The following is a 24,438-nucleotide window of genomic DNA, read 5'->3' as shown; positions in this document are numbered from 1 at the left end:
CATCTACAGTGCCCATAGGAAGCCAGGGCCCTGAGTCCTCCAGCTCCTCCCCATTACAGGACATTCCAGATGCACCAGAAGGTATAGTGAGAGGCTGAGAGAAAATCGCAGTGACCATCCCTTCCTGGTGTTGTTGCTCTGTGCCTCAACTGGTAGCTGGAGTCCAGCATGAGACCCAGGTCTGGGATCTCAAGTCCCACCATGTGATAGTCATCAGCCTGTCCAATTAAGTGTCAGCAACCCACCAGTGTGGTGAGTGGGCTGAGCTCAGTGGGCACTGGCCTTCTTCTCAGTCTAGCAGCATCACCGAAGTGACAGAACCCTGATACAGGACTGAAATACCACCCAGCTCTTTCCCTGTCCTGGACTTCCGTTCCTCTCCCCCTCCTCCTTCTCTTTATTGCTAGTACTTCTGGCCAGCCACCCATCCTGAGATTCAGCACAGTCATCTCTTTAATATCCTCATGATGGGGGTACATACCAGTGGGATTAGGGTGGAGGGACAGATCATCTTTAAAGTCATTGTTTCCAAAGGCCTTTGATCTGGAAATGAGGAACCTAAGTTCTAAACATGAATACATTTATTCACAAATCTGACCCTTGGAAACTTAGCTGTAATGTTTGGTTGGTTCACCAGACAAAAAGGAAAGCAAGGCTCTGTTTTTTGTGTTTTTAGGAGAATGGTGTTATGAAATAAGTATGGATGGACATCATCTGATCTTTCACAGTTGGATACTGGCATCCTTCTTGACAGTCAGCTGGGACGGGGGGCCTCTATTCAGCACAGAACCCAGGTCACAATATATATGCCTAGCTCTCTGCAGCTGCCTTGGGCAGAATGCCTTCTCCTGCCAAAGTGAAGAATATTAGGGAGCGCCTCCTTGGACTGGTCCTCTTAAGGAGGTGATACAGCGCCAGCTGGCTGTCTGGTGGGCTTTCAGCAGCCAGCAGGACAGATGTATCAAGTCAGGTTTATGAGAGAAGTTTTCCCAGATCACTGTGTCCAAACTTCTGTCCATCATGGTGTAACCTCTGCATTTAGATGGATAAAAACCAGACCAGCCCAACGTTGGGACCAGAAGGACACAGATAAGAACCAAAAAAAAGAAACTAATGGAGCACCATTAGAGGCCTTTTTTTACTTGAGAGGGGGCCGAGATGGGGTGGGCGGTGTAATATAACAGAAAAACACAACAGAAACTGAAGGGAATTTAAAGGATGTGACCTTGGAACAATACTTAACATGACAAGAGAACAGTGAGCACAGAGCACGTTTGGTCAGGAGAGCTTTGCTAAAATGCTTTATGGCTTACTAGATCTGGGACCTTCTGAATACAGAAATGACCATAAAAAGAAAGCAAACAGATTCCCATGCAGAATAAGTGACCTCTCCTCTGAATTCCATGCTTGGAAAAGTACTTAGTTAAAGTAAAAAAAAAATAAAATAAAAATGTGCACACATACTCAAACCTGTCTCTTTAGATAACTAGAACTAAGAACATGGTCAACATGGTATGTGGAGAATAGACCTGCTCAGCGCACACCACTCACTCAGGTGCGTGTCATTATTTCCTCTATGTTCCATAGACCTGAGAAGACCGAATGTGGAGGAAGGACTCTGTCTACATTAGACTTATGGCATATGCTGGGATCCCAAACTCATTGTCATCAAGCCGACTTTGACTCATAATGACCCTGTAGGACAGAGTAGAACTACCTATAAGGTTTCCAAGGCTGTATATCTTTATAGAAGAACTATCACATCTCTCTCCTCTAAGGGTATGGTGGGTTCAAAATATAATTTTTTTTTTAGTTAGCAATTGTATGCTTTAACCATCCTAAGGGCTGTAGTGGTATAGGTCCTTTGTGGTAGGTTAGTGAATTCGTTTTCTATAGCCACTGGAAAACACACACACACACACACACACACACACACACACACACACTCTAACATGGTGGCTTAAAACAACAGAAGCTTCTTTTCCTACGTCTGGTTTAGCAGGAAGGACATCTAGGCTGGCTCCTTCTCAGGGCTCTGGGGGAAAACACATCCTAGATTTGAGAGGCTCCTGGCATTTCTTGGCTTGTAACTCTTTTCTCACACCACTTCATTTGATTTGCTTTATCACTGTGCCTTCTTCTCTTCCTCTATCATTAAATAACACTCCACTTCTCTAATTTGAACTGTTGTGATATTGTTTTGCGAACCAAATCAAATCCACCAGCTGTTCTTCCGGAGAAAGAGGAGTAATCTTCTCCCATGTGATTTACAGCATCTGAAAACCTGCTGGAGATTACTGGTCGATTCCAATTTAGTGGCAGTGAGTTTAGGTGACACCAAGATAATTTAGGTTAATTGCCCATTTTTCCATATACAATAATATTCACAGATTCTAGAATTGTTGGTGTTGTGTACCATTGAGTCAGGACCAACTCGCAACTGACCCTCTGAGTGTTTTTAGAGGCTGTAAACGACACTGAAGGTCAATGCCTATCTTTCTCCTCCACAGCAACTGGTAGATTAGAACTGCTTGGCTTTTAGTTGGCAGCATTTCTCTACCCACTAGACCATCAGAATTATAGGTGACATAGAATTAGGACACGGGTGTCTTTGATGGCCACCATAGATAACTACAGATTATCAAATACTTAACTACAGAGAATTCAGCCTCTACAAAGAACTAAACATGCACTGATCATGTTGAAAAATTCTAAAAGCTGGTGGTTGAGTCATGTTGAGTCACACATCTAGACTAGAGGCAGTCTGGCTGGATTCAGTGAATGCAGCTGGAGTGGCCACAAGGTCAGTTTAGGTCTCTGCCATAAATGGCAGGTGATAGGAGCCAGAAATAATTTGTTCATCAGTCATCAATGGAGACTGTTGCTCTAAGAAACAGGAAATAATCAAATCAGTGACATCTCAGAGAGTATATTGTAGAGGATCTTATAACAGAAAACCAGCACCAATGTGGTATGTAAACCCTGGGATTTTCCATTACAGTTGATAAAAAGGTCTTAAACCTGAACAAAGGTATAGATAATATCAGCAAACTACATATGTCCTTTGTTTCTTTTTATTTTGTTTGTTCTAATTTGCTAATTTACATTTAATTAAATTTCTGATAACAAAATAGCCCTTTCCTTAATTTTTATTTTTATAGGAAAGATTTCTTTCTAAGTAAATATTTCTGTTTTAAAACTTTTCATTTTTAAATTATTTTAAACTTACAGAAACAAAGTTGGATAAACAATAGAGAAAGTTCCTATTACTACTTCACCCAATTTCCCATTTTATATGATAAAGCACATTGATCAAAACTAAGATGTGATCACTGGTTCTACGAACTCAACTACGGACTTTGTTTCCACCAATGCCCTTTATTTAATTCAGGGTTCAATTCAGGTTTCCATATTGCTTTAATTCTCATGACTCCATGTTCTCCTCCAACATAGAACTGGTTTAAAATCTATAACTTGCCTTGATCAAGCTCAGCGTAGTTTTTAGGCATTTTTTAAAATAAAGAAATAATTGTGGACTCATCAGAACCCAGACTCCAACAATAGATTAATGTCTTATCCATGAACAGGGCACATTCCACTACTTAGAATATACCCAGAGAATATGAGAACTGAGACACGAACTGAGATTTGTACACCAATGTTCATAACAGCATTGTTCACCATTGCAAGAACCTGGAAACAGCCCAAATGTCCAACCACAAATGAATGGATTGAGAAATTATGGTACATTCACACAATGGAATACTATGCAGCACACAGGGGCAATAACTTTGTAAATTATTACCTAATTTGGGAGGGCCTGGAGAGCAGTATGCTGAGTGAACTAACTCAGTCGCCTAAGTATAAATATTGTATAAAACCATTATTGTAGAATGAGTATAAGGATCCAGGAGGGGTGGGAGAGGCTGGAAGCAGAGGGATGTAGATGTGCAGGGGGAAGGAGTGATTAATTATTGGGCTATACAATTTGATGGGTGGAGGGGTGAGGGACATGGAAAGAATTTGTTCAAATTTGTATTTGAATTTTGTAAATAAACTTTCAGAAAAATTTTTTTAAAAAGTAATGTTTTGCATAACTGTGGCACATTATCACAAGCAGGAAATTGACATAGCTAACAAGCCATCAATAACATTTGGTATGCAGATGACACAACCTTGCTTGATGAAAGTGATGAGGACTTGAAAGACTTGCTTCAAAATATTAAACACTGCAGCCTCCAATATGAATTGTATCACAACGTCAAGAAACCAAAAATTCTCACCATTGCACCTATAGGCAACATCTCGATAGATAGAGAAAAAATTGAAACTATCAATTACTTCATCTTATTTGTTTCTACAATCAATACGCTTGGTACCAGCAATCAGGAGACATGCTGTACTGGGAAAGCCTGCAGTCAGAGACTTCTCCAAATTACTGAAAAGCAATAATGTTAATTTGGGGACTAAGGTGCATTTGACTCAGACCATGGTCTTTTCAATTACTTGTTATTTCTCTGAGAGCTAGACAATGAATAATGATGACAAAACAGAAGTTGAACTGTGGACTTGCAAAAGAACAAATGGATATGTATGTCTAAGAAAAGGTGCAGCCAGAGTGATTCTTGGAGGCAAGAATGGGAATACTAAGTCTCTCATACTTTGGGCATGTTGGCTAAGAGAGGCTATCCTTGGAGCAGAATATCATGCTTGGAAAGGTGGAGGGATGGTGAAGGAGAGGAAGGCCTTCAACCAGGTGGATTAAATAGTGACAGCAGCAATGGACTCAAGTGTGTCAGAGACTGTGAGGTAGGGCAGGGTTCAGACCTGTTGTTCATAGGATCTCTGTGAGTTGTACTCAACTTGACAGCACCTAACAACAACAATAATCCACAAATCCTATTTCTGTTTTACCAGGCTTAAATGCACCCATTAGGTCTATGCAGTTTTATCACATGTATTAATCTGTGACTGTCACCACAGTCAAGATTTCTAAAGAGCTCCATGCCAGGGATCCCCCTGTCACCTCTCCTTAGGCACTGCCATCTCCCTTTAGGACCATAAACTTCCTCATCTCTTGGCAACCTATGCTCTCTCTACAGTTACATCATCTCAAGAATGCCATATAAATGGAATTCTAGACTATGTAACATTTTGAGACTGACTTTTTCACTCAGCCCCTTGAGATGTATTTAAATGGTTATATGTTAATTTCTTTTTTTCTGAGTTGTTGTCTATGATAGTTATATATCAATTGTTTAAAAAATCATTTGTTGAAATGTGTTTTAACTATTTAAGCTCTTATTTAGAATACTGATCAGTTCTTTTGCTCGGTTTTACAGGCTCACTCTTTTAGTTGCTCTGCCATTTCTCACAGTTATACTGAAGTGATACTATTTTTACAAGAATACCACAAAAGTGATGTGCTTTTTTTCTAAGTGCATCATATTAGTGAGTATGTGATATCAATATTCTTGATGACTGGGGAAGTTGGTTAAGTCGTGTATCATTTTGAGTATGCTGAATGTTTATTACATAAATTAGATACCTTTAGCAACCATTCTGATGAGGAACAAAATAGATGGATCCTGACAGAATGGAAGAAAAATGTACAACCAAACCCAGAGCCTTAAATTCAGGCTTACGGGACCAGTTGTGACTAGAGGATGCCCCTGAGAAACTCGTTAAGCTTTGAACCGAAACTATTCCATGAGGTCATCTTTCAGCTAAATATCACACTGGCTCACAATATAAACAATATCTTAAGTGAAAAATGTGCTCCTTTAAAAAAAAACAACAACCATATATGTTCAACTGTCTTTAATTAAAGAATCTGTTTTAAATTTATTTAAATAATTTAGGAATCATATTTAATCTTCCTGTATCAACATTTACCTTACAGCAACGATGAAAGGGCAAGGGGACAGGGAAATAAGATTACTAGAAATAAAACAATCAGAATTGAAATGAGAAAGTTGACACATTACATTAAGTGTAAACAATGTTATTGCACAAATTGTGTATAAATTGTTAAATGGGGACTTAAATTTCTATGCAATATTTCCTGAGAACACAAAATATTATTTAAAAATAAATTAGTAAATTAGAGTTCACCAATATGGTCAGGCAATTTAAATCTCAGTTATAAAGGTCTTATATAGATAAAATCATTGCTAATTAAATGTCTGATTCTACTGTAATAGCTATAGTGAAGCTGATCCTGTGAGGGGTATGTCTGCTTCTCATGGAAGGAGCTTGTAAGTAGCTCTAGAAGCATTTGAAGCTTGCTCGTGGCCTGGGCTTGCTGCAGTTGTGCTGTATCTATCCATCCTGTTTGGCTGATACACCCACACCCAATTCTGTTCCTTTGGTTCTCCCTGGACAGGAGCTTTGGCAGAAATTTGCATGCAATCTAACTGTAGTCCAAGAGGAGACATTAACACTCCATTTGTTACCCATCACATTCATCCCTAAGGGGATCATGCCTGGACCATGATAATATCCTGTCCTGGGACCAGTCGGGAAACAGGCAATTGAAGGCATTTCCTTCTTTGCCTCCTGGTCCAAAAAATTAAATCTCTTCTCTTAATTAATGTTCTGGCCTTTAGAAGGGCCCAGTTTAACCAGATTGGGCTGATAGATTAGGGGAATCATGGATATGCCATCTTTAATCTCTTTTTATAATTAAGCAGCCATAGTCAATCTTCACATATCTTCAGTTATGGAGGATGAAATCTACAGAAGACCAACAACATGGTGTTTTCTTCAGTTTTTTGAGAAAGAAAAGAGGCCAAATAATTGGATGCTGGTGGTGCCCAGTTCTTCTCCCAAGTTCTGGAGTTCTGTCATTGTACAATAATGCCAAGACTTCATGTTACTTTAACAACCATAGTCTGGAAACCCAGTGTTTTGTATTATGCTGTTTTCCTCCCTTTTAAGTGCCTCACATAACTGAGTCCTTCAGGAAGCCCTGTTTAAAAATCTTTCACTCAGCTACTTGATCTACCAATTTTATCACCTTTACTTCTCCATGAGCTTTAATAGGCTTCTTGGGAATTATTGTAAAGACTATTACTGAAACATCTTTCTGGCTTGAAAGCCTGTTTTATTAACAGTATTTAATTTAGATGCTTCTCCTTTTCAAGCTCTGTTGCCCACCCTTTTTTGCTCGCAAATTTTAATGTGATTTTTCCTTATTCTTATAGAATGGCTAAAGCATAACTGCCACCATAAATGGGAAACTGATTCTGTTTTAAATATTTCTTCCCCTCAACAAGTGCCGATCTGGAGAAGTGCCATTCTACTTCAATGCTAATCTATCATTATTATGGTGAAGGTGACAGAAAAATGCTGATTACGGGCTCTACAATGGTTAGGTCTATTCTCCATTTCTCAAAAGATATTCACCTGGACATCTGTAGACAATATCTTGAACGTAAACTTGGGGTCATAGAGATTTGAATACAAATCCTGGCTGCACTAATTATTAACTCTGTAACCTTGGGGAGTCTTTTACGGTCTCTGCATTAGTCAGGAAAGACTAAGGTTATACCATAGTAACAAGCAGTTTCAAAATCTCAGCGGCTTAAAGCACGAAAACTTTTTTCTTGCTACACAACGTCTGATAAGGTCTGGGCAGCTCTCCAGCACAGCTGTTCTTGTGATAGCTCAGCATTAACCCTCGCATCTACACGTGCCTCCACGATCCACACTCCAGAGTAAAAATTGGTGGAGAGGGAGGTAGCAGCAGTGAGGTGCTCCTATCCACGAGTAACACGTGATGCTGCTGCTCCCAGCTCATTGGCTAAAACTCATATGGCCACACCCAGTATCAAGAGAAAGAGAATAACCAATCCCATGCGCAGGAGGAGAGATCTGGATGTTGGTAAGAAAGAATAATGAGGATCTGTCCATGACTCAGAAAATGATAAACATTCTTTTTAGTAGTCCAGCAACATACTCATGACAGACAGTTAAGCACAAAGTTTGTGCCAGCCAATTTCTAAGCTTTATGGGGGATGCTGAGAGTCAGGCCAAGACCTACCATCTGATTGTGAAGGTAGATAAGACACACACACACAGAGTGAGAGTGTTTATGACACAAGTCAATGCTATTTATTCAAGAGCAAGGACAATCCTTTATCTTATGGTGTACTTTGTATATAATAACTCTTTGATGCTTTTATTTTAACAAATAAATGGATAGACTTTCAGGGCACCATCTTACTCTGGTGCAGCCCCGGTGGTGCAGTGAATTCCACCTTAGGCTGCTATGAGAAAAACTGGAATCCACTGGGCACTCAGTGAAAGAAAGATCAGTCTCCTCTCGTAACAATGTACAACCGCAAAAATCAGACAGAGACTTGCTACAAATTGGAATCAACTCGAGGGAAATAGACGGATGAGGATTTTACTGATGAAATTCCAGAGGAATTATTTGGCTTTTAAAAGCCACAAAACTATTTAGTGGGTTAAATGAGATTGTCTAAATTCTTGTTTCCTTCACCAGAGTACCACAGAAACTTCATCCTAACTTTAGGATGAAGAGTTCTAGGCAGCCTTGTAATTTGCCATGTTGGTGATGTCATCCTGATTCATTCTGTATCACTATAACCCTGAAATATCTCTTGTCAAGGTCACCCATGACCTTCACATTGCTTCATCCTGTGGGTTGCATGTTATTTGACCTTTCAGTGACATTCAACACAATTGACCAATTCCTCCTCCTTGAAACATTTTCTCATCCAGGCCTTTGTTGATAACATAATGATCTACTTCTCATAACTCATTGGTCACTTGGACTTCCTTTGTTGGCTTCTCTTCTAATTGACCACTGAGTGCTTGAGTTCCATGGAGATGAATCTCATCTACCAGAACATTTTCTCTAGTTCATTCCACTCAGCTCCAGGATTTAACTGACAGCATTATTCAGATTACATACAAATTTCTACCTTTCCCTGAAGTTCCAGAGTTAGGTATCCTAAGGATTGCTTGACATTTTCATTTAGATGTCCTAATATGCATCTCAAAATGAATGTCTGAAACTTAAGTTTATTCTGCTTCCAATTTTCCACTTCTCAATAAATTGTGCCAGAAGCCTCCTAATTGGTCTAAATAAAGGCTTAGCAATCTTTTTTGAGTACTTCCTTCTCCAGTAATTTCATCCATATATCCATATTTTATGCCTCCATGTTTTTGAAGCTCTTTATTCTCCACTGCACTTTTGTTAACTTTAATAACTCTTAATTGACTATTTGCTTCTATTCTTGTTCCTATTCTGATTCATTTTCCACAGAGAAACAAAAAAATATCTATTTTCAGTATAAATCAGATTTTTATTCACTTTTTTAGACAGAACCTAACTCCCAATATTGCAAATTTAGCATTTGCCAAACCCTCTGATTGCCTATATGTCCACCATTTTCCAAGTGTTAGCTTTTCCTGTCTCTAGTCACCCTAAGCTCCTTCCTATTTCACATTCCTTGCTTTTACCTGGAACATTTTTTCTATATATGGGCTGAAAATGTCTCCTAGAGGCTAACCACAGTCAAATAGATGCCTTTCTTTCCAATTCCACATTCAGTGATATCACATCAGTACCTGGCTATGATAGAGATATTCACACTATGAAAATCATCAAAACTACAAATCAGAGCATTTAGTCTGCTTTTCTTTTTAAGACCTCTTTAGTGGTCAGCACATCATTGTGCTTCTCCCAGTTGTAGGATTTAACTTAATGTTACCTTTTTAATTATGGCACCTCTGAATTGTCTATACAAAGGATTCATCAGTATCCCCTCCCACCTTCTATTCACTATTACCTCACTCTGCCAGGTTCCTGCATAACACATATGCTATTTGAAATTATTTGTATTTGTTTACTTGATTGTCACGTCCACTGAAATGTAAACTCCTGAAGACAGGATGAGTGTCTGTCTACTGTTTTATTTTTAGCATTTGGAACAATGCTTGACATACAGTAGATGCTCAGTGTTTGCTGAATTTCAAGTAATCAGTTTTTGTATTGCTACCAATTGTTATCATTCATATCTTGTCTTGTTTTCCCAGAATTCACACTCAACTTGTTCCTTTAAGCATCCTACTAATATTTACACTTTTCTGAGGGTGTCCTCATTTCTTATGCCACCAAAAATATAGAACCTGTCAATTTGCTGTCCCTAATTTCCCAGTATTTACTCAAATATTCTCCACTCCCAATCTTCCCATCACAGAAAATAAAGATCTAATTCTATCTTACATACTTTGGGCTTATGGCCAAGAGGGACCAGCCCTTGAAGAAGGACATCATGCTTGGAAGAGTGGAGGCACAGGGCAGAAGAGGGACACCTCAGATAAGATGAATTTATACAGGAACAGAGGCAATGTAAGTTGATATGTCAGAGTCAGTGAGATGGCTCAGGACAAGGCAGGCTTCAGAGCTGTTTCAGAGTTGTATATAGGCTCACTATAAGTCACAGGTGACTTGATGACATTAACAACGATAACAATTATTTAAGCACTTGGTATGTAAAGATACCCGTGGTGGACAGTGCTTGGTGGCGCTCCTAGATTAAAGTAGGCATGGAAGCAGGAGTGGCATCCATTTCCAAGATAGCTTGCCTCTGGAAACTCTATGAACTTAGAGAAACAATGAAAGTTATAAAAGTGTTTGGGTCTTTCATTCATAGGGTCGCTATGAGTCATCTACAACTTGATGGCACTTAACAACAAAAACATGTAAAGATAAGGACCAGGTTTTTCTTACCACCAAGGATGTGACAAAAAGAAAAAGGATGGTAAGTCTCTTTTCCCCTTCTGGGCTACTCTCCATGTCTCATATGAAGCACTTCCTACAGAAGATAAAAAACTACAGTCTTCAATATTAATTGCATCTAATATTAATAAAATTAAAATCCTCACCACTGAACAAAAACACATCATCGTAGATGGGGAAAAGAAAAAAGATTGACATTGCCAATGCTTTCATCTTCCTTGGATCTACAACCACCACTCATTGTGGCAGTAGTCAAGAAATCAAAAAAACATTGCATGTGGAAAATCTGCTGTCACACACCTTTCCAAAGTGCTAAAGAGCAAAGATTTCAGCTTAAACACTAAGGTGTGCCTGATCTAAGCCATGGCATTTTCAACTGTTTGACATGCATCTGAAGGCTGGACAATGAATCTGAAGGAAGATAAAAGAATAATTGATTCCTTGGAATTGTGGTGTTGATGAAGAATGTTGAATATTCTGTGGATTGCCAAAATAATCAGCTTGTCTCTGAGAAAGTGTCATGAGGTTGTTCCTCAGAGGCAAAGACAGTGAAACTCTATCTCACATACTTTGGGCATGTTTTCTTAAGGAGCCAGATCTTGGAAAAGGATATCATGTTGGGAAAGGTGGAGGGCCAGAGAAAGAGAGGAAGATCCCCAACAAGATGAATTGACATAATGATGATAACCAGGGACTCAAGCATGAGGACGCACAGGATAGAGTAGGGTTCATATTTCTTGTTCATAGGGTCGCTTTGAGGCATAGTCAATTTGATGGTCCATAACAACAAGAACTATCTCTTGTATATTCTGGAGTATTGTTCTTGCTTATAAATCCTTCTCCTTGCCCATTATTTCTGACTATCTTCAAGTCTGTAACTATGTTGAAGTCAAGCCTAAGAGGCAAAGAACTTCCTTGACTTTTTACCCAATCTAGCTCTGTTCTCCCTCCTTCCCACCACACGCAAATTTTGGAAGATTCATAAATGGATGCTGTCTCCACTAGCTCACTTTTCAGTCTTTCTCTGGCCATTACATTCTCGTTTCTTCTAATAAAATGTGATCAAATCTCTGTTCAATACAAAGGCGACCTTTGATATTGCTAATAAATAGTTTTTCTCTCATTGACCAAGAAAGAATTTATATTTAGGCCATTTGACACGTGACCAAAAAGTTCTTAATCACTGTCATACACACTTCCATTTTCTTCTCATACAAAACCTCCATTCTAGATAATCTCATTCATGTCCTTACTTATGACTAAAATCACCTGGATTATTTAAACGTTTGTATAGTCTTGTCACATCTCTTTCTTGAGTCTGAAATTTATATATAAAACTCAGTAGTGGAGAAAAACACCCAGATACAGCACTGGATGTAGTCAGCAGGTTGTGCAAAAAAATCTGGAGGACAGCTACCTGGCCAACTGAGTGAAAGAGATGGATATTAATTTCAATTCCAAAAAAAGACGATCCACTAGAAAGTGGAAATTATCAAACAATATCACTAATATCTTGGAAACAGGAGTGGCATCCACTTCCTAAACAACATGTCTCTGGAAACTCTCTGAAATTTGATAAATGACAATACTTACAGAAAGGCTTCAGGCCTTTTGTTATAAGAGTTGCTACGAATTATGCTCAACTCGACGGCAACCAACAACAACAACAACAGCAACATTACTAATATCACATAGAACCAAAACCTTGCTGAAGATTATATAAAAATGCCTAGAACAGCACATCAACAGAGAAATTCCAGAAATACAAGCAGGACTGTAGCATTAGGGATATGATTGTTCATATCAGATGGTTCTTGGCTGAAAGCAGAAAGTATTAGAAGGATATCTATTTGTGTTTTATCAACTGTGCTAAGGCATTTGAATGTGTGAATCACAATAAATAGTGACTAATATTGAGAAGAATGGGAATCCACAAGCACTTCATTATGCTCACGTGAAACTTAGACCAAGAAGCTACTGTGTGAATAGAGCAGGAGAACACAGCATGTTTCAAAAAAGAAGTGCGTTAGGAATATATCCTTTCTCCATACCTTTTTAGTCTGTATGCTGAACAGATCCTTTGAGAGTCTGGGCTTAGAGGAAGACTCATCAGCAACCCATGTTATGCAGATGACACAACCTTATTCTCCAAAACTAAGGACTTAAAGTGTTTGCTAAAGAAGGTCAAGTACTGCAGCCTTCAGTACAATTTACATCTCAACATCAAGAAAACAAGATCCTCACCAGCAGGCCAATAGGCAATACCATGATACATGAAGAAAACATTGAGATTGTTAACAATTTCATTTCTCAGATCTACAGTCAATACTCTTGGCATCAGCAGGCAGGAAATCAAAAGATTACTTGCATTGGCAAAATCTGCTGTCAAGAATCTCTCTAGAGTGTTAAAGAACAACCATGTCCATCTAGAAACTAAAGTGTGCCTAATCGAAGCCATGTTCTTCTCGATTGCTTGCTACGCACCTGAGAGCTGGACAATGAATAAGAATGACAGAAGAATCAATGCCTTTGAATTGTGGTGCTGGAGAAGAGTATTAAATACACTGTGAAATGCCAACAGAACAAACAGTACTGAAGAAGTTGAAACCATGTTGCTCCTTGGAAGCAAGGACTTTGAAGCTCCATCTCATTTGCTTTGGCCATGTTGCCAGGAGGGAATAGTACTTGAAGAAGGAGTTGGATTCATAATTAGAAAGATAGAGGGTCAGACCCTACAAACAGGAGAAGATAAAATAGATGAATGGGATCTTCTAAAAATCAAATCCCTATGCACATCCAAAAACTTCTCCAACAGGGTAAAAAGGGAAGCCACAGACTGGGAAAAAGTGTTTGGTAATGACATATCAGATAAGGGACTTATATCTAGAATTTATGAAATACTTGAGCACCACAACAAGGTAAAGGTAAATAATCCAATAGAAAAATGGGCACAGGATATGAACAGACACTTCACCAAAGAAGACATTCAGATGGCTAACAAGCACATGAAGACATGTTCAAAATCCCTAGCTCTAAGAGAGATGCAAATTAAAATAACTATGAGATATCATCTCAGCCCAGTCAGAATAGCAAAATTTAACAGAACATCAAGCAACAAGTGCTGGCAAGGTTGTGGAGAAACTGGAACCCTCATTCACTGTTGGTGGGAGTGTAAAATGGTGCAACCACTGTGGAAGGCAGTATGGCGTTTTCTCAAAAAGTTGCAAATAGAGATACCATTTGACCCAGAAATTCCACTACTGGGAATATACCCCAAAGAGACCATAACTGACATCTAAGCAGATATATACACACGCATGTTTATCGTGGCTTTGTTCACAATGGCAAGGAGCTGGAAACAACCTAGGTCCCCATCAACAAATGAATGGATAGAGAAGCTGTGGTATATTCACACAATGAAACAGAAGGAACTCATGCAATATTATTCAAAATGGGTGACCCTGGAGGACATTATGCTGAGTGAAGTATCTAGCCACAAAAGGACAAAGACTGCATAGTGCCACTGTTGTAAAACAGGACTGACACTGGGGTTGGGGGAAGACTGAGAAATATGGGTTCAATAATATATACTGCATTGAAACAGATGAGGGAGAAAACTGTTTAAAAGGGGTATGTGATTAGGTATTTTTGTCATGACAGGTGTCTAGAGCACAGGCTACATTTTGGAGTGGACCTGGGGGAGGGTTTGTAAAACAGTGATAGAATTTTTGTTTTGCTTTTACAAGAGGGTAGTGTACTAGGGTAGAGGGTTAGGAAGGGAGAAAAGTGCAACAATGAATGAATGGAAATCCAATTTAAAAAAAATAGAGGGTCAGCACGGGAGAGGGTTCACCCTGTGTGAGGTGGACTGACACAGTAACTGTTGCAATGGGGTTAGGTGTATCAGAGACAATGAAGTTAGTTCAGGACATGGCAAGGTTCAGAACCATTTTTCATCGAGTCACTATGAGTCGTAGTCAACTTGATGGCACAATAACAACAATAACAAGAATAGAGAAAATATACCCTCCTCCCTCTTGCAAACCTCAAACTTAATATATTCTCCAAATTACTTCTGTTATATTCCATCTTGCTACTCTTAATTTATTCCCTAAATTAACCAGTATCTATTGAGTGTTTCTGCTGGCCTGGTATGTAAGAAGTTGTGCTGCCAACCCAAAGGCAGGTGGTTTGAGTCCACCAAAAGAAAAATGGGAAATCTCCTAATGTGTAACTTACTGTCTCTGAAAACCCACTGAAGGATCAGCTATGAAATGGTACTGACCCAACAATAGAACATTAGCAACAGTTGAGTACATAGGGACTGCTGGTGGCATGGTCCATAGCAAGTCATGCTGCTAACCCAAAGGATAAGCAGTTTGAATCCAACAGCTGCTCCACAAAAGAAAGACAAGTAGTCTCCTCCTATTAGGATTTATAGCCTCAGAAACTCGATGGAGTGTCACTATGAGTTGAAATCGACTCAACACCAGTGAGTCTGAGTTACTAAACTTATTGAGTATCTATTATGAACTTGGACCCGCCACTAAATATCAGGAATAAAAGGTAGAAAATCGAAATTTGTCCTACCATCTAAGAACTTACAATCTAGTTGAAAGAAATTAATATGTACATAAATCATCACTGTAAAAAAATTTCTTTTTACAACAAGTATAATTAACCATTTTAGGACTTGTTGATATTGTTCTGTGCCATTGAGTCACAACTGAACCACAGCTGGTTTTCAGAGGCAGTAAATCACACTAGAGGAGATTGCCCACCCTTCATCAAAGGAGTACCTGGTGGATTAAAACCACGTTCATTTCAGATTGCAATAGCAGATTCTTAAACACTAGGCCACCAGAGCTCCCTTTGAAGGATTTAGGAGGGACATTTCACATACTCGTGATTGGATTACTAAAGTGCTTAGGTCGAGAAAGTGCTGTGTAGTGTAATTTGAGTAAGTAATTTGGCATATTCTTTTGAACAAGAGAATGGATTACCTTTCTGAAAAGTTAAATGTTTATACATTGAATCTTTAAAAGGGAGGTTGGAAAATGTTGATGCCTGCTTCATTTGAATAGTGGGATGGAGATGTCTAAATGTCCTTATTTTCTAAACACCTTTGATATCTCTAGGATACTCTAGATGAAGAGAAAGACTAATAAATGATAGTCTGCAAACAACAAAGAAAAACTTTCCATACATATGATTTTGAAGATGCATAGTATCTGAATAACCCTCTGTACACTCAATTAGCAATTGTTATCAGCAGTATCATTTTTAAATGTGTAACACGACATGAATAAATATGAACCAATACATTTCTGCCCAAGCAGCCAAGCAGTAAAATAAAAGGCAATGGATTAAAATGCCTAAATACATATTTATGTGTTTAAATAAGAGACCAGTTCCATTTCAGCTCAAGAACACTTTTATAACCTACTGTGAAGGATGGGGTAATTCTATTTTTTAAATTGTTTGGTCTTTGTGAAGAGAAGAAGGAAATTAAATATAGAGGGCACTGTTTAAACAACATCAAGGCTATGATTCAAGAAAACAAACGACAGGAAATTCAAAGTTGAGGTGTGATGTGTTATCCCTCATTCCAGCTGCTGTGTCCATTCAAAATGACAGCTGAAAAGAGAACAGAGACACTCAATAGGACCAGTTTTAAAGTATATTTACTTAAGAGAAAACCTTTTGTCCTCTTTATGGATGGGGGGAGGGAAATTAAACACTGACTCATCAGAGTGTCTTAAAAACATTTTACAAGTTCAAAAAACATTTTTTTAATTATTGTTTTACTTACTACCATATGTTTAATGGCAGATTTTCTAGAAGTTGATTGAATTTAGCCAATCTGTTAGATTTCTTTTTTATTTATAAGGGATCATGTCAAAAGAAGGTGTTTGTCTCTATTCTTGTTGAAATTGGTCACAAAGATGGAGCTGAAAATTGGAAGAGTAAACACAGACTACATGAGCACAAGTATTGAAACAATACACCTCTTCTTAACACTGGTCAAGAGAAAGGGACCTGAATGGAAATGAGGCATTTTTTGTCTATCATATAGTGGTTAATGTCCTGTCATCTGTGGGAACAACTCTCACTGCTCAACTAGCTCAATAATTTGTTGTTATGATCTGAAATACCCATTTTTTTTTCAAGAAAGAGGATAAAGATTCCCCCCCCCCCAGAAATTGTCAGCAGCAATGGCATAGAAGAGAAAGAGTATAATCAGTCTGATAAGAAAATAGGTCAAGAGACCTAAAACATTTGAGAAGGCCCAGTGAGGACGTGAAGTAACTTTGATTAATCAGTCTTTTTTGCAAGAAAAGTTGGAATATTTTTCCCCGGAAGGTTACAGCCATTGAAACCCCTTATGGAACATGTAGCTACGATACACACATGGAGCTGTTATGAGTTTAAATCAACTAATAATAACTCTCTTGGTTTTACTTTTATTTTACTTATACAGATCTTTTCATGTGACTATCTAGTCCCTTTAGCATGGTATTCAAAGTCACTCACAATCCATTTCAAATATCCAAAGAACCTTTTGGATTATACATACACACACACACGCAGACACATACTCATTCTGCCAACCTTATTCTATGCACTAGTCACACTAAAGAAAGGGATTTCTGATTTCATCTGTGTTATCAGTGCTGCCTCAAATGTTTTTATATCCTTTTCTACACATTTTATCTTCAGGGCCCAGTTAAAAGATTACAAAACTTTCTCCTCTGCCTGGTCTATACCAGCAGCACACCCTTCTAATGGTACTTGATCCCTATGGTCCTGTAATTTATAAGCTTATGATTTATAAGCTTATGAATTATAGGCTTCTAGAAGATAAAAAGAGCACACTTTAAAATTATTTATTTGTCCTTACCATATTTTATTCATTTTTTTTGTCTTTAATTTTGGGGGGAGCACTAATGTCACCATTTTACATGCAAGAGTGAAAGATGCTGGTGACAGACCAAGTTTATTTCCTGTTGGTAGCACGGATTTACAAGCAAACATTGAAGTTTATGTTAAATAGATTTTGGTTTTTAAGCATTAAATCAAGTTCCTTAGGAAGAGCTTTTTATTTACCTTTTTTCCAAATAGTAATATGATCACGGAGATAATACTCCCTGCTTTAAAAACAATAACAATGAAAAAGTTCTTGGGAAGACTTCAGGAAATTTGGTAACATGCATATATTGGAGAAATGAAAACAGATAGAACAATCTTGCAGACTCAGAGATGCACCAAAGAGATCCTTCCTTGAAGGTAGGTCTTGGTGTCCAATCTCAGGGAACAGGGTCAGCAGGACTCTGCAGCTGTCAGCTCCTTTGAGGCTGCTTCAGCCACAGAATCAACTTGCTCAGTCACACACTCCGTGGGACAGCCCTCAGGCAATGTTTGAGTGAGAGAGTGATATGTAAGACCAGCCCAACGTAATATTTAATATTTCATCCCAATGTAAACCACTTTCTTGGGGAAAACTCTAGCATTTATCACCATGTTGTCTTGGGCTTTGTTGGACTTGCACTGCATTTGCATAACAAACTATAGAAATGATTCTTGCAATCCTTTTGCCCTGCAATTTGAATTGCCCATCAGCCCATCCCTGCTTTCTTTCTTTCTCTATTACAGACATCAGAGAATCTACATCCAAATTATTTTCATTTTGCTCTTCACTTCATATGCTTTTCACTCAGTGTCAGATATTGTCCAATTCCCCTCATGATTTCTTTTTGGATTCATGTTTTGTTTAACATGTGGTTTAATTTCCAAATATTTGGAATTTTGTCTGTTAATTTTGTTACTATTTTCTGGTTTGATTCTGTTGCAGTGAAAAACACATTTAATATGATTTCAAGTTCTTTTTAACTTGTTATGACATATTTTAAGACCCAAGGAGCCCAGATGGCATACATGGTTAAGCTAACATAAAGGGTGATCATTTCAATCCACTCAATTGCTCGACAAGAGAAAAACGTAGCAATATTCATCCATAAAGATAATTATCATGGAATTACTTTCAACTCCTAGTGAACCTATTAAAACAAAATATTAATGGTGAAGCTTTTTCTCACATATTTTGGGCATGCTGCTAGGAGAGGGTATTCCTTGGAAAGAGACATCATGCTTGGAAAGACGGAGGGTCAGCAAAAGAGAGAAAGACCCCCCCAGCCAGATGGATTGACACAGTGACTAGAGTGATGGGACCAACTGTATCAGAGAGGATGAGGATGGCACAGGATAGGACAAGGCCAGATCTGTTGTTCAATCACTATGAGTCATACTCAATTTGATGACATCTAACAACAACAAGAACAACAACAACCGGTCTAATATCATACTCACAATTGGTGCTGTGCTTTAACTCTTGTGTCAATCCATTTCCTTGAGAATCTTCTTCTTTTTCACTGACCTCCTTCTTTACCAAGCATGATGCTCTTCTCCAGGAACTGATCCCTCCTGACCAAAGTATGTGAGGTGAAATCTCGCCATTCTCATGTCTAAGCAACACCCTGACTACACTTCCATCAAGATGATAGCAAAGAAAACACTACTGGGCAGTTCTGCCTTGCCACGGGTAGCTGTTAGGAGTTGATATCAATTCAGAGGCAACCAAAACCACTTACAGGTCTAGGACACAGTCCATCTAAATAGATAAGCTATACGTTCTTGAAAATGTTTATTCTGGTTTAGTTGGTGTGTTTTTGAATGTTAAAGTAGTTGATTCATTACGTTATTCCACATTTCCAATATCTTCACTGATTAGTTTATTTGTTCTCTCACTTACTGCAAGAGGAGTGAATATTGTAATCTCCAACTATAAATGAGGATTTGTCTATCTCTCCTTTCATGTTTTATCAATTTTTGATGCATAGTTTTTAAAAGTTAAAATAAGAGACAATACTAAAATCAAGAAACACATAAAAAAAAAATAACCAAAACACTAAAATCCCCTGCTATCAACTTAGAGCAACTCATGGTAACTCTGCATCAGGTTTCTGAGGCTCTAAACCTTAACAAGAGGAGATTAGCCACCTTTTTACTGCAGAGCAGCTCGTTGACTCAAACTACCAGTCTTTGGTTAGTTCTTATGTAATGATAAACTGACTCAATTACCATTATTCCATGCTTTTATTATCCTTATTAATACTTTTTTAACCACCTCTAACAGCAATTCTGAGGGAGGAAGATGGAAAAGTCTTCTCCTATGCCATTTAAAGCTTCAGAAATCTTATGGAAGATCAGCTATGGTTCAATTCTGATTCAAGAGAAGACCTTTGACTTATTGGCTTGATTCTACTATTTTACTATTTGCTTTCCATTTTCCCTAACTTCTTAATTCTTCTTATCCTTTTTTTATTAATCATTCTTGTTATTATTGTGTTGTTAAGTGCCTTAGAGTCATAAACGACCCATAGTGACCTTATAAATGAAAATCTTGAATACAAAACTTTCATCTTTTCTCCAAGTTCATAGAGTTTCCGGAAATAAACTTTTTTGGAAGCGGATGCCACTCCTGCTTCCAAGCCTGTTTTATTCAGAAGATCCACAAAAAGCAAGCCCAAGGGCATTTTGAAATATGAGGCCAAATCTACTCAGCTCACACCCTAATGCAAGTAATAGCTACACCTTAGTCTCAACCCTCAACCAGATAACACACATTTGCAGAATCTGGCCATTCAGCTCATCTTTCCATCCTGGAAATAGCCCCAGACTGGTGGCCAAAAGCCTTTTTAATTGTTAGGTGCCATCCAAATCAAGTACAACTCAAAGCAACTCCATAAACAACAGATCTGAAAGAACCCTGTCTTACAGTGAGCCATCTTCATCGTCTCTGTCACCTTTCAGCCCGTTGCTGAAGTCACTATGTCAGCCCATCTCATTGAGGGTCTTTCTTTCTTTCACTGTCCTTCCACCTTTCCAAGCATGATGCCCTTTTCTAAGTATTAGCCTCTCATCACAACATGCTCAAAGTATGTGAGATGATGTTTTACCATCCTTGCCTCCAACTCTCAGTAACTGTTCTGCTTGTCTATTGCAGTGTAACAAACTGCGTTAAGCTTTATGACCAATAGTCATTGTTTTAAAATTATGTTCTGTGGATCAGAATTTCATCTAAAATACAACAAGAATAGTTTGGAGGGGATTTTTGCCCCTCTGTGATATATCAGAACTCAAAGACACAAATAGCTGGAAATGATTTCACTATCTGTAGACTGGAATCATCTGGAAGTTTTTCTCACTCACATGGTTGATGCCTGGGATGGGATGATTGAGCTGGGCTCAGCTGAGATTGTTGCATCTATCTAAACATCAGCTCTCCATGTGTTCTGGCAATCTATTGATAGCAAAAAATTATAAAGTTTTGCAAGTACTATTCTAAGGGAGACAAACAAGAACAAAAGTTTTAAAAGTGCTTTAGAGATTCTCTTTGTTTCATTTTGAAAAGCATGCAGCTTTACTCCTATTTCATTTTCTTGTTTTATTTAGATTAAAAGAGAAGAAAATTAGACTTGACAACTTTGTAAAGTAATAAAGGATGGAGGAATGACAAAGTGACATTTAAAAAGAGCATGAAGGGTTGAGAAGTTAGCACTTCCTTGAGCCTTTGCCTGCTCAAGTGGGAAGAGTTCCCGCACAACCAGCTCCAGAAGTGTAGCCAGAATTGGGAGCTGCACTACTGAGAAGCTGGTGCTTCCCTGAACCTTTGTCTGCTCGGGCAGGAACAGCTGCCTTCACAATGAGCCACATCTAGAAAAGAAATGCAGGTGTGCTTGGACATTACCAAGGAGAAGACTTGGGAGCTTCATTGTTGAAAAGTTGGTGCTTCCCTAGACCTTACTGATCAAACGGGAATAGCTGCCCTCCCAACCAACCCCAGAAAGTACATGGCTCCAGACATTAAATGGCAGGAAGAATTGGAAGTTGCATTGCTGAGAAGTTGGTGCTTCATGGAGTCTTTGTCTGCTCACGTGGAAATAGCTCCCCTCCCAACCAACCCTGGGAGAGGTGATAGGTACATGACCACTAGCAATTACTGAGACATGGGGGCTACATTGTTGGGACCTTGTCACTTTTCTGGGCCTTTTCCCTGAGCAATTCATCCCAGGCAGCGCTTCTTGTACTTTACCTACCCTGGGGGAAATCCCTTCCATAAAACTAGAGATAAGCAGGCCCACCACACTTGGGTAAAGAGAAAGACCCCAGCTTCCTACAGGAAACAGAGAAAATAAATCTTCATGGACAGTCAGCATAAAAGACTGCCACTCATAAACTGAATCAGAGGCAACACTTTAAGTCTTTGACTTATCAATAGCATCATAAAGATAAGGAGCTAAGAAACCACACAGATGCAACAGAAACTGTCTTACACATACCATGAAGAACTTTACCTAATGTCAAGAAAGTGGCAGACATCATCAAACATTTTGACAAAAAAAAACAAAACAAGCATTCTTCTAAAAAAAAGCAGATCAGATTGCAACCCAATGAATACCTCAGAAACAGATGAAATATATCAACATGGAGGAACATTAACAGCTACTGAAGAATATACAAATGATGGAAGAAAGATTAGAAACTGTAAATAAAGAGCTATAAGAATTAGAAAATTCACCACAAGACAGAGAGGGTACAACCAACACAGTACTAAAAATAACAGAAATGTATGAAAATGCAATCCAGGATATCAAGACTGAAATGAATTTTCCAATATGTTAGAAGGACAAAAAAGTAGACTATAAGAGATGAAACAGAAAGTCAGCAAGCTAGAAGACAAGAACCTCAATGGAAAATTACTAGAAGAAAAAACAGAAAGAAGATAGGAAGAAAACAAAGACATGAGAATCATGTAGGATAACATCAAACAACAACATAGTGGGATAGGAATTCCAGAAATGGGAGTGAGGGTAGAGAAAGCACTGTGAAAATTGTGGAAGAAGTACAAATTTCCTTGAAACTCATACCCAGAGTCATTCTGTGAAGCAAACATAACCTTAATACCCAAACTAGACAAATATATTACAAAAGTACCCCACAAACTTCACAAACTATAGACCAATATCCCTAAGGAATACAGATACAAAAAAATCCATAACAAAATCCTGGTCAATAGAATACAACAGTACATTAAAAAAGTAATTCATCAAGACCAAAGGAGTTTCATAACAGGTACACAAGGATTTATCCACATAAGAAAAACACTCACATTAACAAAGCAATCCTATTGATTGATGCAGAAAAGGCCTTTAACAAAATCCAACACACATAAAACCCCAAGGATTCAATCATTAAAAAACCCTATTAGATCTAGTAGACCACTTTATTAAAGAGACCGATTACAAGATTCCTCTATATTCTCAAAGAAAACATAGATAAAGAAACCAAGAAAGTAATGCCATTTATAATAGCCACTACAAATTGAGATACTTGGGAATAAACCTCACTTAAGACACAAAAGACCTTTACAAAGAAAACTACAAAATACTACTGCAAGGAACTTAAGTAACGGAAATAAACTCCCTGTTTACAGAGAGGAAGACTTAACATAGTAAAAATGACAATCCTAACAAAAGAAATCTCCATGTTTAACAAAATCCCAATGCAGATAGCAAAATTCAATATTAAAAGGAGTAGAAAAGGCAATTGGCAAGTTTATATGCAAAGAGACCCCAAATAAGAAAAGCACTGCTGAAAAACAAGAATTAAGTAGGAGGCATAGCATTCCCTGATTTCAAAATCTGTTACACAGCTGTAATAGCCAAAATAGCACGGTATTGCTAAAATGACAGACACACAGACCAATAAAGCTTTTTCTCTGGTCAACTGGTATTTGACAAGAAAACAAAACCAATCAAATGGGGTAACAAAAACTTATTTAACAAATGTTGTTGGCAAAATTGGACTGCAACTTGCAGAACGTTAAAGCAGAATCCACACCTCACATCATACACAAAAATCAATTCAAGGTGTATTAAGACTTACAGGGAAAGCCCAAAACCATAAAGATCAGTAGAAATGAAATGGAGTCAAACATAGACAACTCACTCTATAGTAGAAAAAGGCTGGCAAATACAGCCAGAAATGTACAAGCAGGAGTTTAACATTGAAGAATAGGGACTTCTAAAGATTAAATTTTGTGTGCATCAACCTTTTTCCAATATGGTGAAGAGAAAACTTGGGGAAAACATTTGACAATGCCATCTCAGACTAAGGTTTCATATTGAAAGTTTACAGAATAATATAGGGCCTTGGCAAAATGAGATGGATTGGCATGGGACATTTTGAATCATTTGGTTAGATTATGATCTATTATGTTAGAGGTGGAAAGGTGACAAAAAAGTTAAAAAGGCCATTTCTAGATTCATCTTGAAATACAATGTTGTAAGGGACAGGATCCTTTCTATACGCACACAAAGAAGATTTTTAGTATCATTATCATTCAACTTTATGCACCAACAATCAGAGCAAAAGAAGAGTAAATATAGGATTTCTACCAACTTTTGAAGTCGGAAATCAACTGAACATGCAACCAAGATGCATTAATAATAATGCAGTATTGGAATGCAAAAGTTGGGAACCAGGAAGAAGGATCAGTACTCGAAAAACATGGACTTGGTGAAAGAAATAAGGCTGGGGATAGA

The sequence above is a fragment of the Elephantulus edwardii genome, unplaced genomic scaffold (assembly GCF_000299155.1).
Source record: "Elephantulus edwardii isolate Elephantulus edwardi_28Jun2011 unplaced genomic scaffold, EleEdw1.0 scaffold00174, whole genome shotgun sequence".
Classification (NCBI taxonomy): Eukaryota; Metazoa; Chordata; class Mammalia; order Macroscelidea; family Macroscelididae; genus Elephantulus; species Elephantulus edwardii.
The sequence above is the reverse complement of the archived record's forward strand: the minus strand, read 5'-3'. Positions refer to the sequence as shown.